The 16,355-nt window shown below is 40.4% G+C and overlaps 1 protein-coding gene across 4 annotated transcripts in view; it reads left to right on the top strand.

The window, feature by feature from the left end:
• Nucleotides 1-16,355, top strand: part of LOC100882842 (uncharacterized) — a 96,503-nt gene that overhangs the window by 54,251 nt on the left and 25,897 nt on the right. The window lies entirely within an intron of this gene.

The raw sequence follows: 16,355 nt of genomic DNA, 5'->3' as shown, positions 1-16,355 counted from the left end.
TATTTAATAGTGTAATGAACAGAGGTAGCTCGAGTGTAGACACTGTGGAACTGCACCCTCTATTTTCACTTAATTTCATCAATAACATACTAAGTAAAAAATGTTTGATATTATTTTTCTGGGATTTTGTCAGATCTCTAAATTTTCTTCTTATAGATAAATTTCCTTTTACACAATTTTAGGACAAGACCTAAATTTTTTAGAGCAACTCTAATTTTGGCTACAAGCTGTCATATATGCTGTAGCAGTAACATATGCTGCTATAGTAGTAACATATGCTGCTATAGCAGTAACATATGCTGCTATATTAATAATACAACAATAACGCATAATAATAAAATAGTACAATAATATGATCAACCCATAAAAAAAGTATTGCAAGTCCAAAATTACAAGTCCCAAAAAGGGTTAAGTAGCATATGCACCCCGAATTCGTATCTATACGTCGGAGAGCTATTTTTACGACGTTCAGAAAATGTGCAAGAAATTCCTCCTGGGACGCCTTTCCGGCGTATCAATTTTCTTCGTCGCGCGCTTATTCCGCGTCTCCATCGGAGCAATTTCATTCAAACGCGCGAGAGTGCCGTTCGTTCGTTCAAGCGTTCCGCTTGCCAGCTCGAAATCGCGTGCGCTCCGAGCGTATTTTAACGCGTTTCTTTTTTCCTGCGGAAACGCTTGGTCCTTCGTTTCCTCGGGTCTCCGTAAGAGATTAATTCTGCTCGCTTCGTCCTCGCTTTTCCTCGTTTAACGCTTGGTAGCCATTTTCGAAAGTTGAAACCGTGAGCAACTTTGAGATTTTTCTGATTTTCAAGTGTGAGACACGGTGTATTTACTTGGGGAAATTTTTATGATTCAGAATTTAAGAAGTCATGGAGAAATATTTTATAGTATTGCTCTGTGAAAATTTAAGTATTGGTTCAAGTATTTAAGTATTGGTTCAAGTATTCAAGTATTGGTTCAGGTATTTAAGTATTGACTCAAGTATTTAAGTATTGGTTCAAGTATTTAAGTATTGGTTCAAGTATTTAAGTATTGGTTCAAGTATTTAAGTATCGTTTCAAGTAAGTACTGGTTCAAGTATTTAAGTATTGGTTCAAGTATTTAAGTATTGGTTCAAATATTTAAGTATCGTTTCAAGTAAGTACTGGTTCAAGTATTCAAGTATTGGTTCAAGTATTTAAGTATTGCTTCAGGTATTTAAGTATTGGTTCAAGTATTCAAGTATTTGTTCAATTATCTAAGTACTGGTTCAAAAATGGCGGAAGTGTCTTATGAGACTATGAATGAACGATCAAAAAAAGTGTTTGACACTCTTCATGTAGAACTGGTACGAGTACTGTTGCAGCATTTATAGGTTATCGTTCCAGGTATGCACGTTTTTTCGCCACGCGTAATCTTCCACACTCGCCGCGAGCCGCTCGAGCGTTTCGTTCACGCGTGAAAAATCGCCTACGGCGGCCTTTCCATCTGGTCAGACGCGAAGGAGCGCGTGCGGCTTGTTTAAAGGTTGATTCGCACGATAGAGAGCATTGGCGTAACTAGGTAGCGTTCAAAGTGGGCCTGGTGCCCTTTAGAGCGTGCACACTGGCATATCTCTGTTTGATCTTGCAGTTATATAATGAAACGTAATGTAACGTAGAAATCTTACGGATTATAATCCAACGTGTAGTAGACTAATACGTAGTAATCTGGCACGAAATAATTACATAGGTTTTAATCTACACTGACGGGTAGTAATATGGCGTGTAATAATCGGACATGCAGTAATTTAGCGTGAAGTAATCTAATGGGTAGTAATATGGCGTGTAATAATCAGATACGCAATAATCTAGTGTGAAGTCTAACAGATAGTAATGGAGCATATAGTAATCGGACACACAGTAATGTGTAGTAATATAACGTGCAGTAATCGAACCTGTAGAATTGTAACATTATAGGAATTTAACGGGTGGAAATTTCACATGCAGTAATCTAGCGTATAGTTACATAACTTATAATAAATTAATGCGTCCCACACTAGTATCCTAGTGTGTAGTAAACTGATGCCTGGCAATGTAATGTGTAGTAATCAAACAGGCACTAATGTAGTGCGTAGTAATCTAACGTGCAGTAAATGGACGCTTGGTACACTAACACTTAGTGACCTAATGGGTTGCAATCTAACGCGGTGATAATCTAGCGTGTAGTATTCAAACGCGTAGTAATCTAGCGCATAGTTATCTAACGCATAATAATCTAACGCGTAATAATCTAGCGTATAGTAAATTAACGCGGGGTCATCTAACGCTTAGTGACCTAACGCTTTGCACTCTAACGCGTGGTAATCTAACGCGTAATAATCCAGCGTGTAGTAATCTCACGCGTAGTAATCTAACGCATAGCTATCTAACGCGTAATAATCTAACGCGTAGTTATCTAACGCGTAGTAATCTAGCGTATAGTAAATTAACGCGTGGTCATCTAACGCTTAGTGACCCAACGCTTTGCACTCTAACTCGTAATAATCCAGCGTGTAGTAATCCCACGCGTAGTAATCTAACGCATAGTTATCTAACGCGTAGTAATCTAGCGTGCAGTGAATTAACGCGTGGTAATCTAACGCTTAGTGACCCAACGCTTTGCACTCTAACGCGTAGTAATCCAGTGTGTAGTAATCCCACGCGTTGTAATCTAACGCATAGTTATCTAACGCGTAGTAATCTAGCGTGCAGTAAATTAACGCGTGGTAATCTAACGCTTAGTGACCCAACGCTTTGCACTCTAACGCGTAGTAATCTAGCGCGTAGTAATCAAACGCGCAATAATCTAACGCGTAGTAATCTAGCGTGCAGTAAATTAGCGCGTGGTAATCTAACGCTTAGTAACCCAACGCTTTGCACTCTAACGCGTAATAATCTAGCGCGTAGTAATCAAACGCGTAATAATCCAGCATGTAGTAATCTAACGCGTAATAATCTAGCGTACAGTTATCTAACGCTTCATAATCTAGCGTACAGTTATCTAACGTGCAACAACGATCTAATATCACTCGAAACCTAAATATTAGTTACGCCAATGATGCAGAGGAGTCTTGGCGCCTGCGAAATCATCGATACGGAACTGTTCAGGCGAACGTGTTTGAAGGCTGTGTTGCGAACGTTGGAAAAAAAAGGGAACGCGAAAGCCGAACAAGGTGAACGGAGATGAAGGATTTTAGCGTGAAATTGTTGCGTATCAAACGATCAAGGGAGCAAGGGATATCGAAGTTTCATTATGGATATGGTTTGCAGAAGTTCATTATTTACTACCGAACTTTCTGATTCGAAGAAGTTCAAGTATCGTTGTAATTTAAGGAGACTTCTCTTCGCATCTTCTTTGACAGGTATTCGTGCGTATAATTGAGCGGCTCCACGTTTGGAGCGAGTCAATTTCACTTGAAAATCAGGCCTCAGAGATGTATCTTTCCCTTCTGGAATCGTGCTCTCTTCGTGACTCGTTCGGAGGTAATCGAAAATCGAGTTCAAAGCACGAGGAACGTTTGTATAAACAGTCATAAGAGGTTGCTTTTGAAAGTAAGTTAGCTTAAATCGTCTGGTCGAGCGAATGATATCCGATTCTCGAACTGAGAAATTGCCGACGCTACTTCGTCAACAAGAATTCAACCGAAATTGACCTGACACAAAATCAACGCGACAAGAATTGCACATAGCAACAAGAATTCGTGACGGTAACAAGAATTCAAGCACCAAAAGTCGCCATAGCAACAAGAATTCACCGCAACAAGAATTCCGCTCGAAAACAAGTAAATCCACGATGAGAATTCCAGCCAGTAACAAGAATTCCGAAGGTTTTAGAGCGATCTTATTATCATTTACGGGCCAGTGACGTAAGCGGCGTTTGATCGAACGTCTCGGTGGCGAACGAGTCGAAAGCGTGCAAGAAAAGTAAAAAGAAAAATCCCGACAAATCCTCGTTAGAGGCAAGTGGAAGCGAAGGGAACGGAGAGAAAAAGTTGGTCTCGAAGTGGGGCTCGTGGCGTCCGTGTCGCTCGACTCAGCTTCGCTCGGCTTCGGCTTCGTACCGAGTCGACAGGAAGCGAGAAAAACAAAGCATCGGGACAAAGCCGACGAAAGAAGCGGGAGAGCAGTAATCTAGCTCGTGATAATCTAACGTGCAGTAATCTAGCGTGTCGTCATTTAACGCGTAGTTATCTAGCTTGTGATAATTAAACGTGAAATAATCTAGCATGTCGTCAATTAACGTGTAGTTATCTAGTTTGAGATATTTAATGTGCGGTAATCTAGTTTGTCGTTATGTAATATGTTGTAATCTAGCTTGTGATAATCTGACGTGAAGTAATCTTAGCTTGCAATAATTTAACGTGAAATAATCTAGCATGTCGTCAATTAACGCGTAGTTATCAAGCTTGTGATAATCTAATGTGCAGTAATCTAGCTTGTCGTCATATTACATATTGTAATCTAGCTTGTAATAATCTGACGTGAAGTAATCTAGCATGTCATCATGTAACGCGTAGTAATCTAGCTTGCGATAATTTAACGTGAAATAAACTAACATGTCGTCATGTAACGCGTAGTAATGTAGCTTGTACTAATCTAACGTGCAGTAGCCTAGTATGTTACCATGTAACATGTAGTAATTTAGATTGTGATAATTTAACGTGAAATAATCTAACATGTTAACATTTAACGTGTAGTTATCTAGCTTGCAATAATCTAACGAGTAATAATCTAGTATATCGTAATATAACCCATAATAATCTAGTTCATTACAATCTAACGTACAGTAAGCTAGCACGTCGTCCTCTAACACTTAGTAATCTATCACGTCGTCATCTAACACGTAATAATCTAGCTCACGTTAATCTAACGTGCAGTAATCCAGAGTATACTAACAAGTAGTAATCTAGCACATAGTAATCTAAGTTTAGTAATCCAGCATGCAGTGATCTCACACACAGCAATCTAACGCATGATCTCACAGTTAGCAATCTAACGCGACTTAATCTCACAGGTAGTAGTCTAACGTGTAGTAATCTCACACGTGGCGAACTAACGCGTAATAATCTCGTACTCAACAATATAACGTATCGTACTCCAATGTGTAGTAATCTAACACGTATTAATCGTGTGGTACTTTAACGTGTAATAATCTAACAAGTGGCAATTCAACGAGTATTAATTTATTGTGCAGTAATCTAGCATGTAGTAATTTAACGTGTAGAAATGTGAGACACAGTTTAGTGCTTGAAAATATAACGCGTAGTAATCCAGCGTGTAGTAATCTAAGCGTGTAATAATCCCATGTGGAGTAATCTAACACGCAGAAATATAGCGCGAGTAATAATCCCACGGAAAGTAATTTGGCATGTAGTAATCTAACGCGTAGTAGTCTAATGCGTGGAATAATCCCACGGGGAGTAATCTAACGCGTGTAATAATCCCACGGGGAGTAACCTAACATACAGTAACTTAACGCGTAGTAAACTAACGCTTAATAACTCCACGGGTAGTAATCTAACATGCAGTAATCTGATGCGTAGTAATCTAATGCGTGGAATAATCCCACGGGGAGTAATCTAATGCGTGTAATAATCTCACGGGGAGTAATCTAATGCGTGTAATAATTCCACGGGGAGTAATCTAACGCGTAGTAATCCCACGTGTGGTAATCTAACACGCAGTAATCTATCGCACAGTAATTCAGCGTCCCAAGCCCCGGCACGCAATAATCTCCCGCGCATTAATTGAACGTGCAACATGAACCTACCGGCGATATAACGCGAGGCGATCTGAGATTAGTTCCGAAAGAAAAATTGCCGAAGAAAAGTAAAAAGAAAAATGCCGACAAATCCTCGTTAGAGGCAAGTGGAAGCGAAGGGAAGAGAAAAAGTTGGACGAAGTGGGGCTCGCGGCGTCCGTGCCGCTCCGCGGCGTAGCGAGTCGACAGGAAGCGAGAAAAACAAAGCGTCGGGACAAGAGCCGGCGGAAGAAGAAGCGGCAGACGAAGAACGCGAGAGGATAGACGCGATGGATTCTGAAGTGGGATGGGCTCGAGTGGAACGGATGAACGACTGGATGGATAGCGCGATGAAACCTTTGAAGAGGAAGCATGCGTACTGCCGTGTGCCGGTCGTTGCCGCGCCTTTTACATTTTCCAGCCTGTGGCCATCGGATTTTCCAACTGCACGCAACAGTCCGGCTCTTTCATGCACCACATTCAAACGTAACGGTGCTGCTATATCTTCGATACTCTTCTTTGATCACGTTCTAAATAAATTATACTCCGAACCGTTAAAGGATCACCACACTTTCACCGGGTTCGAAATACGCCCCGAATTCGTTGCGGGAATTCATTATTTTTCTACGGATTCTCGGATAACTTCTTTTTTTCAAGACTCTTAATTGCACTTTCATAACGTGTAGTTCAGTATTCTTGCAAGTATTATTCTAATTAATTTTCTGTTATTTTCGTTATAAAAAAGCAAGACAATATCATATGTAAGGTCTCTATAATTTTAGGAATTGTAGGGTTAGGTTAGGAAATTACTAGGTTATGTTTAAATGTATTCTGTTTTATATGGTGTATATACATTATTTTTAACATATTTTGTATTCTACATATGTGTACGTTCCATATTTATTTTTTATTCTACATATGTATACGTTTTATATGTACTTTTTATTCCACATATGTGTACGTTGTTTCACATGTATTTTTTATTCTACATATGTGTACATTGTCTCACATGTATTTTTTATTCTACATGTGTGTACGTTGTTTCACATGTATTTTTTATTCCACATATGTGTACGTGATTTCAAATGTACTTTTTATTCTACATATGTGTATGTTGTTTGATATGTATTTTTTATTCTACATATGTGTACCTTGTTTCACATGTATTTTTTATTCTACATATGTGTACGTGGTTTCACATGTATTTTTTATTCTACATATGTGTACATTGTCTCACATGTATTTTTTATTCTACATATGTATACGTTGTTTCACATATATTTTTTATTTTATATATGTACACATCCTATTACATTAATTTTTCATTTTATACATGCACACATATGTGTACATTATTGTAACTGTATTTTTGATTTTCCACATATGTACATTCTTTCAACCGAATTTTTTATTCCACATATGAATACCATTTTAAATATCTTTTTAATACAAATATTTTTAAGTATTTTTACAAGTATACCGTTTAAGTTACTTTATTTGTACGAGCTTCGTAAAATGTTTTCCTGAGGGGTCTGAATCGATGAACGGATTATTAGATGAAAACAGTGGAGAAGAAAGAGGGCGGTGTTAAAAATGGCTGGCTCAAGGTGCTGGCAGATTTTAGTGGATTGAGCCAGCAACGGCAATACCCCGGTGAAAAGTGAGGAAAGCTCCGCGGAAAATAAGTACATTGACGTGCTGGAGAAGAATAAAAGTCGTTTCTCTCGGTACCGGGTTGCAGGCTGGAATTTCCAGAATTCTGCCGGTGCATGCGAACGCGTTCGAGCTGCGAGCGGAAACCGCTCGTTTCTGATTTCACTCGAACGACCACGGGCTTTCAGATTGTTCGATGTTTTTACGCGGAAATTATTCGTCGATATTTCTACGTGAATTATCCTACGTAAGCGGAGAACTCGGGTCATTTTCAGAAGAAACTTTCTTCGGCGTGAATTCAATTTTTACAACTGCTTTTCGTATAATTACAATTTTTAATTAACATTAAATCAAATTTCCAGTTCTAAAATCGCAATACTTCCAAGATCTCCAATTTCACAATTTCAATTTTAAAATTAAATTTTACAATTTGAAAATGTGAAAATCTTAACTCTCGCAAAATTTGACCCCGTATATCGATAAAATTAATAAAGAGAATTTAGGCACAGATAAGATCTGTTTGTATAGCAGATACGACAGATAACAGGTGTTCAGGCACCTCGAACTCCTTCCTCATTTCCTCAAATTTCCTGCCGCATCTCTCAAAAGTTCGAAAACAAAACGAGCTATATTTCACGGCGGTCTAAGTCGAGCCAACAGCAAGCAACCCGTTCATCATCGTTGCTGGCTGGTATTCAGGCGAAAAAGCGGAAAGGGGTGGTTTCGATCGATCCGCGCCGATCCTAAATGCCCGTCTAATAATTCACGTAGTCGAAGGCGGGATCAGCCGGAATCACACTTGAGAGGGTCCAGATTACACGAGCTGGGCGACCGATCGAAATGGAAACGCGCGGGGGTGGTTGACAGTAGTGGGACAAAGAGAGGGCGTACACTCGGATGCAATATAGGCTATCTTTCAATCACACGTATGGCTCGACAGGTTTTTAATTTCAAACATTTCTTATTTATTGGGTTTGGTATATTTGGAAAATTTTCGAGATTTAGGAATTTTTGAATTTTTGGAATTTTTGGAATTTTTGGAATTTTTGGAATTTTTGGAATTTTTGGAATTTTTGGAATTTTTGGAATTTTGGGGTTTGGGGTTTTGGGATATGGGAATATTGGAGTATGGAATTTCAGGGTTTTGGAATTTAGGGATTTGTGGATCTAGGGATTTGGCGATTTAGGGATTTGGGAAATTAGGGATTTGGGGATCTAGAGATTTTGGAATCTAGGGATTTGGGAGATAAGGAACTTTGCAAGATTAGAAATTTGGAAATTTAGGAGTTTAAAAATTTTGGAATTTTTGAAATTTTGAAGTATCTGTGTCCCTAAAATTCAAGATCCCGAAATTCTTAAATTTTTAAACTCCCAAATTCCCAAATTTCCAATCTTGCAAAGTTCCTAATTTCCCAAATCCCTAGATCCCTAAATCCCTAGGTCCCCAAATCCCTAGAGCCCCAAATCCCTAGATCTCAAAATCCCTAGACCCCAAAATCCCTAAGTCCCTAAATCCCCAAATCCCTAGAGCCTCAAATCCCTAAATCTGAAAATCCCTAGACCCCAAAATCCCTAAGTCCCTAAATCCCCAAATCCCTAGAGCCTCAAATCCCTAAATCTGAAAATCCCTAGACCCCCAAATCCCTAAGTCCCTAAATCCCCAAATCCCTAGAGCCCCAAATCCCTAGATCTCAAAATCCCTAGACCCCAAAATCCCTAAGTCCCCAAATCCCCAAACTCCCAAAAGTCCACGTCCCTAAATCCCTAAATCTCCAAATCCCCAAAACCGTGACTCCCATTCCTCCAAATCTGCAAGTCCCACCGCTCTCACCCTCTTACACTCGAAACGTCACACTCGCTAAAAATCCTCAAAAAAAAAAGTCAGCACAGTACTTTTGGCGGTACGTATTCACCACATTTTCCCTAGGGAAGGCAGATTTGCTGTTGACTGTACAGGGGGTGGCAAGCAGCGGTGAATTCGAAGCGACGGGGTTCGATGCGTGACACGGTAACGCAAACAGAAATCCGACACGCCAGCCAGCAGACACAAGAGAGGACAGGGTGTCACGGAGGGGTGGTTGGGGAGAGACCGGTCCGGAACCAGGGGTGGGCTTATGCCGTTCGTTCGTTCGTTCGCTCGTGTTGACTGTGGATCGTGCTCTCTACCCCCGTGGCCCCTGACTTCCCGTGTCGTCGTACGAGGGTGGAAACGCGAGTTCGTCCCACAATGGAAGTCGCACGCGCGACACGCGTGCTCCGGGGGGAAAGAAGAATTTACAGAGGACAGAGGAACGGTCACTTGTACCGCCGGACCTTTCGCTCTGTTTTTTCTTTTTACGCTTTTTGTTTTTCATCCCTCGCATGCTCTTCCCACTGCGATTCCAACGTCACTCCGATGTTTTTCTACCGTCATTTTTTGTTTACCGGTAATAAACGTGGCGAGAATTTTTACTTATGTCATTTGGATTTGAGATATTTCCTTAAACTTAGATAATCACTTTTGTACTTGAAGGTTTATTGTTGGTAGATCAAGGTTTATCTTTTGTTATAAAGTTTGAGTTCTTTCGAGATTATTATTTTATTATTAATTGCCACTATTTGATCACTATGTTTATACATCTTATGTATAATATATTAGAGTTAAATATTTATTTCAAATTGTATTAAGCTGATGGTTTGGATTGAAATTATGGACCATGCAACAAAATACGGAAATGTGAAAAAAGCAACTTCCGAGAATTTGATGAATAAAGACGTGAATGAAGACGACTTATCAAGTTTCACCATACCTATCAAGTTTCACCATACTTATCAAGTTAAACCATACCTATCAAGTTTCACCATATTTATCAACCATACATATCAAGTTTCATCATACTTAACAAGTTGAACCATACATATCAAGTTTCACCATACTTATCAAGTTGAACCATACATATCAAGTGTTTACCATACTTATCAAGTTTCACCATACCTATCAAGTTTCACCATACCTATCAAGTTTCACCATACTTATCAAGTTGAACTATACATATCAAGTTTCACCATACTTATCAAGTTGAACCATAGCTATCAAGTTTCACAATAAATATCAAGTTTCACCATACATATCAAGTGTTTACCATACCTATCAAGTTTCACCATACCTATCAAGTTTCACCATATTTATCAAGTTGAACCATACATATAAAGTTTCACCATACTTATCAAGTTGAACCATAGCTATCAAGTTTCATCATATTTATCAAGTTTCACCATACTTATCAGGTTTCACCATACCTATCATGTTTCACCATATTTATCAAGTTGAACCATACATTTGAACCATGCCTATATAAATAGTATATCAATCATGTCAATAATAATTGCTAGCAGTTACATGAAACTCAAACACAAAAAAATTAAAAAGAGTTGTAGAGAAGTATTAGAAGTGACTCCCTCGACAGGTTCTGGCGACAGCGGATCCCAGAAGCTTCACGGAGGAAGAAATCGTGCGACGTCCACGTTTTCTCTTTCTCAGCAGTTCCTGGTACTCTTCCAAGATCGTGAACCGTTCCTTGCCAGAATTGGTTTAAGAGTTCGCGACCTTTTCCGCCACGGGATGACCCTGCCGACTGCCGTGGATCGCTCGTTTGAGCAATCTTGCCTTTCTTCTTTGGCAAGATTGAAACCCCCCAACCCCCTATCATCCACCGTTTAGTCGCCTCGAGCAACAAAATTGCGTTTGCTCTAGCGTCGATCGAGGAATTAAATCCCACGGACTAATCTTGCTGACTTCTGACAGACATGTTGTTTTGCAAATTGTGGGCATGCTTCCTTAAGAAATTGGAGAAAAATTTTGTTTGGTAATTTAGGACTTGTGAAGACTACTTTGTTCACTTGAAATTTGGGACAGTTACAAATTTTGAAACGTAACACTATGATTTCTTTATGGCTATATAACGAGAGTCTTTCATATTCATCGATGTTCATCATTAATACCATAGTATTAAAACTTCAAAAACAGTTCTCATAACAAAAATTGTATAGAATAAATTTTCTGACATAAAACTAAAATTTCTCTGTGGCAATATAACAAGAGTCATTTATACTTATTGACGTCTACGATTAACACTAAAATGTTCAAACTTTAGAAACAGTGATTCGCATATCCAAACTTGGAATAACAAAATTCTCAAATATAAAACTGTAATGTCTTTATGGCAATATAACGAGAGTTTTTCGTACTCGTCGATGTTCATCATTAACACAACATTCAAACTTCAGAAACAGTTCTCGTAACAAAAATTGTGTGAACTAAATTTTCCAACGTAAAACTAAAATTTCTCTGTGGCAATATAACGAGAGATATTATACTAATCGACGTCCATCACCAATACCATAGTATTCAAATGTTAAAAACATTAATTCTCATCCAAAATTGTACAAAACCAGGTTCTCAAACGTAAAACTACCATTTTTCCACGGCAATATAACAAGAGTCCTACCCAAAATCCATCATTAACAGTATCATCCAAAAAATATCTCCTCTAAATCTCATTCCGTCCTTAATAATATTAAACTTAAAAAACTCATGAACCTCAAACTAAAAGCAAGCTGTAAGTAATAAAATATTCCGTGGAGTTTCGTGCAGGCGTCAAAAGCATCGCCTCGTTCCACGAAAGAAAGAAGAAGGAGCAAAAATCGTTGTTCGACCGTAACACCTATTTTCTCGGCACATTTACATTTTCCTCGCCGCGCTCCCAGACACTCCTTTCTTCGCCGTTCCTCGAACGGCGTGCCACGAATTGCCGGCATTCGAGCATAAAAAAAAAGAAAGCCAACCGGGCGGGCAAGACAGCTCTCGGCTCTATCGGGCCGGTGTAGTCGCGTCGGCACGAAAACGCTACCGGGTTCCTCTGGTCCGGATTCGGTAGCAGTCTGTCCGCGGTTACGCTCGTCCCCCGTCAGCGATTTCACATTTTTTTCTCCGGTCAGCTGTTCGTTCGGCTCGGCTGCCCTAGCGTGTACTTTTTAGCGCTGATCTTTACGGGACAGCCGAGCGTGGTCCCCCTCGTTCCCCCCCGTAGCGGCTCTCTGCACGCGCTACCTCTTTCTCCGTTCCCGCTCGAGGCGGCTCAACCCGACCGTTTCATCTCGCTATATAGCCATCTCCGTCTCTCCTTCGTCCCGGTATAATGCGCGCCGGCGGTGAGCCGGCTGGCAGCTGTCTTCCGTGCAACCAACAAGCCTGGTCTGGCCCGTTCCACGTCTCTCCATGCGTGGAATCTCCGGAGATTCCTCCTCCTCTGCTCAGCCGCTCCTCGATCTAACCCTTACTCTTCCCACCGTGCTCTAACACCGTGCGATCGGCTCCTCGTCCCACGCGTTTGCTCGCCGTATCTGTCCTCCTCGTTTCGTTTCCGTCCTCCTTCAGCCGCTGGTGTCCTTCTCGCTCGGAGCGGCTTCCAGTCTGACGCAGACGCCGTCTCTGTCTGGCGACGCTCGCCGTATATGGCTTCGCGGCGACGCGGGAAGGGGTCGGTACGCGAGCGGAATGGAAGAGGATGGAGAGGAAACGGGTCGGTAGATGGAATCAGAGGATGCCGAAGTTTCGTCCGGACGGGACAAGTATTGGCCGAATCCCGTCCCGCTCCGGGCTCAGGGGTCCCGTTTCAAGCCGTGGCTTCGGGAACGCTCTTCTCCGCAAGGCTGCGAGTCAGATATGAATCTTTTGTGCCTCGAGGGCGGCCCGCTCTCGACGCTTAACGGCGGGGGGGCATCCATCGTCGAGTCGGAGGGCGAGGGACGTACACGACGACGACGTCGGAGGAGGCTGCGTAATAATTTATTCGGTTTAGCTTCGCTGTCGGGTCTCTTCGACGGCGGATCAGGGATTCCCCTTCGTCGGTGTGTCGGCGTGTACGTAAGCGACGTTGCGTTGTGTCGTGGATCGTCAAGGACGAACATGCTATACGATGACGTTACGTTGCCCGGTACCGAGCAACCACGTGCGGTTAACGCGTATAGGTTATTTTCAGACTGAACACCAGACTAACTTAACGTTCGAACATTTCTGTGGCCTAATTCGAGGTCTCATCAAACTATCTCAACGGTTACGGTTCCTTTTTACGCTGTGCAAACTGTTAGTATTAACTGATGGTTAATAATTGCTGGTTATTTATGGTTCATGTTAATAGTTCATTGTTAACTGGAGTTACACTATTAGGTATCAGTTATAAGTCATATTTACTAGTTATTGTTAATATTTCATATTGATTTAACGAAGAATTCAATAGTTCATTGTTACTGAGTGTAACAGTTACACTGTTAACAATTACTAACTATGGTTGATACTAGTTATTGTTAATAGTTCATATTGATTCAATGAAGAATTAATAGCGCACTGTTACTGAATGTAATAGTTACACTATTAGGTAATAGTCGCTAGTTACAGTTCATATTTAGCAGCTACTATTTAGACATTTTCTAGTTATTAAATAATCAAATGCTTTAACAATTATTTTATCATAGCAAAGTAACTAAAAACACTAACGAAATTTCGTGAGATAAATAATGTACTTTGTTTCCAACAAATCTCGCAGTATTTTATCTCCAAATCTCTTATCACAATTTGTTATCATTCGAGTTTCCATTCGTTTCCTCCCAGTCACGTTTTTTAACACTAAGTCTACCAAACCGGCCAAGACTCTCATTATAAAATATGCAATTTATTCAAGTGATTTTCTTGAAATCTGCATTGACTTTCATCGAGATAAGCAATTAATCTATGTGCTCTTTTGTTGTTTGTTTATTTTCAGCTTCATTTTTAATTTCAAATTAACGTACCGGTGGGTTTCATGTTAAGTCACTACTTTCTGAACCATATTTCAGGGTTCACAAACGGGTGCTCAAAATTAGGATATTTAACAATGAGCATCCCCGGCGACGGGGAATTAACAGGATGAGTTTTGACAAAAATTCTGGCAGTTTATTAATATGGTAGATTCTTATGGTGACTTTCAAACTTTTGACTGTTTTCAAGATTTAATGGCTTTTATAAGCTAGTGGGAGTGTTACTTTTATATTCTAGTGATGGGTATGAGTGATATGAACAAGACAACTCCAATAGCTAGGAAAGGCACCCACTTCAGAATGACTCAAAATTAGGATGTGTGGTGTAACAATGAGCCCACGAAGTTCTACGAATCAGTTGGTCCGACACTTTTATAAATTATAAAATTTGTTCTAAACTTTCATATACTTCGTTAGGTCCTTTGATCAGTTCCTCGCATCCTCTCCTACAAGTCAGAAAGTTTGTTAAGGTGGCTTTCTAGGAATCTGCAGATTTTCATCGAGACAAAGAATTAACGCGTATATTAATTTATGTTTTACCGTACGTTCATTAATTTTTCTATTTTATTTCGAATTTCAAATTGTGTGTGCATTCTGCGCCGGTAGGTTCAGTGTTAAACACTGTGTGGCACACCGCTGCTTTTTTCTCTTTGTTCGTGTGGACTCTGTTAGCGTCGTTACATCACGAGCGTCTCGTCGCGGTTGATGGACGACGTTCGAGGAAAAGACGCGACGAGGATGATATAATTGACTCTGCTCTAGCGTGGAGACGGGTTCCGTATTGACGGATATCGACTGATACGTTCGAACTCAAAGCGATGCAATTATTAAATTCTTCTTCGCAATTGAATCCCTTGTTTCTGCAATCGTAAACTGCCAGGTCTTTCGCAACCTGAATACTCATAACTTTAATTCGGTCCAGAAGCTCGATTTTGAAGATTAGGATACCTCGATGCTTCGTTTCTTAAGAATAGAACGGTTTCGATGCTTCGGTTTTAAGAATAGGTTCGAAACAAAGCTTCATGAGAACGTACTTGATTCTTGAAGCAAAGATCCGCGTTCAAGACCTGACTTTAATAATTCATTGTTTAGGTTTTATCTTGAATGATTTGCGAGCGAACGGTCGACTCCGTATGATAATAGAAAAGTTAATGCGATCTGGGATCGTAAAAAGTTAACGCGGCTCACGGTCTCGCAGTTGCATGACTTCTGGAAAAAATTAACTTATTCCGTGAAATTCTTATCGATTCGTTCTCTATTGTTGATTTACTATCATTGCTCTCATTTTTTAACGATTTTCCCACGTATACGGACACTATTGTCCTATATATCTCCGCACGTATTATACGTACATACACATGTATGTGTAATACCTCACATGTGTGAACATATGTGTACACACATTGAACCTACATTTACATATTTTATACTTTATTTATACGTATAAATAAGGATCGTATATACATATAAAATTGAGACAATGTATATACACATATGTAGGATAATATACACATGGATATATTTCACATATGGCCCACATATGTGGAAAGAAACTTGTCCATATAGCCACAATGTAACTACGAATCCATTTATATGATCAGAAGTCCCCACCAGAAATTATCTTTACCAAGTTATTTTCCAACAGTAATAATTTCTGTAATAACTTTGTAACAAGAATTATTGTCAGAGACAAATTTCGTCATAAAATTATAAACCTTGCAACTTATTTCATCGATTCGAATACATTTCGAATGATAATTTCGAGCGAATATTTTGGAATTGACGACATGTCCCACGTAGGCAAAACGGCATGGGAACCCCTGTAGGTGTCGGTTCCATTACCGTGAAAATCGCGCGAGGGTTTTCTCCTCGTTGACCCTAAACGGCTTCCGTCCGCTCGTAAAAAGCCACTCCTGTGTTCCTCTGTCGGTAGCTGACAGCGGTCGTTCGAGTCCGCTCTCGGATCGCTAACGACTTTGGCGCGAATCGATAAGGGTCCGCGGGTCGACTCGCAAGCGAGGCGGCGACCTGGAATCCGACGGCCCGTGACCGGAAACCGATCGTGTCGGCCGCACTGGCCGGCCAATCATCCGAAAAGCCGCGTCCGGCATGTCTGCAACGCCGATCCC

The sequence above is a fragment of the Megachile rotundata genome, chromosome 15 (genome assembly GCF_050947335.1).
Source record: "Megachile rotundata isolate GNS110a chromosome 15, iyMegRotu1, whole genome shotgun sequence".
In the NCBI taxonomy this organism is placed as follows: Eukaryota; Metazoa; Arthropoda; class Insecta; order Hymenoptera; family Megachilidae; genus Megachile; species Megachile rotundata.
The sequence above is the reverse complement of the archived record's forward strand: the minus strand, read 5'-3'. Positions and strand labels throughout refer to the sequence as shown.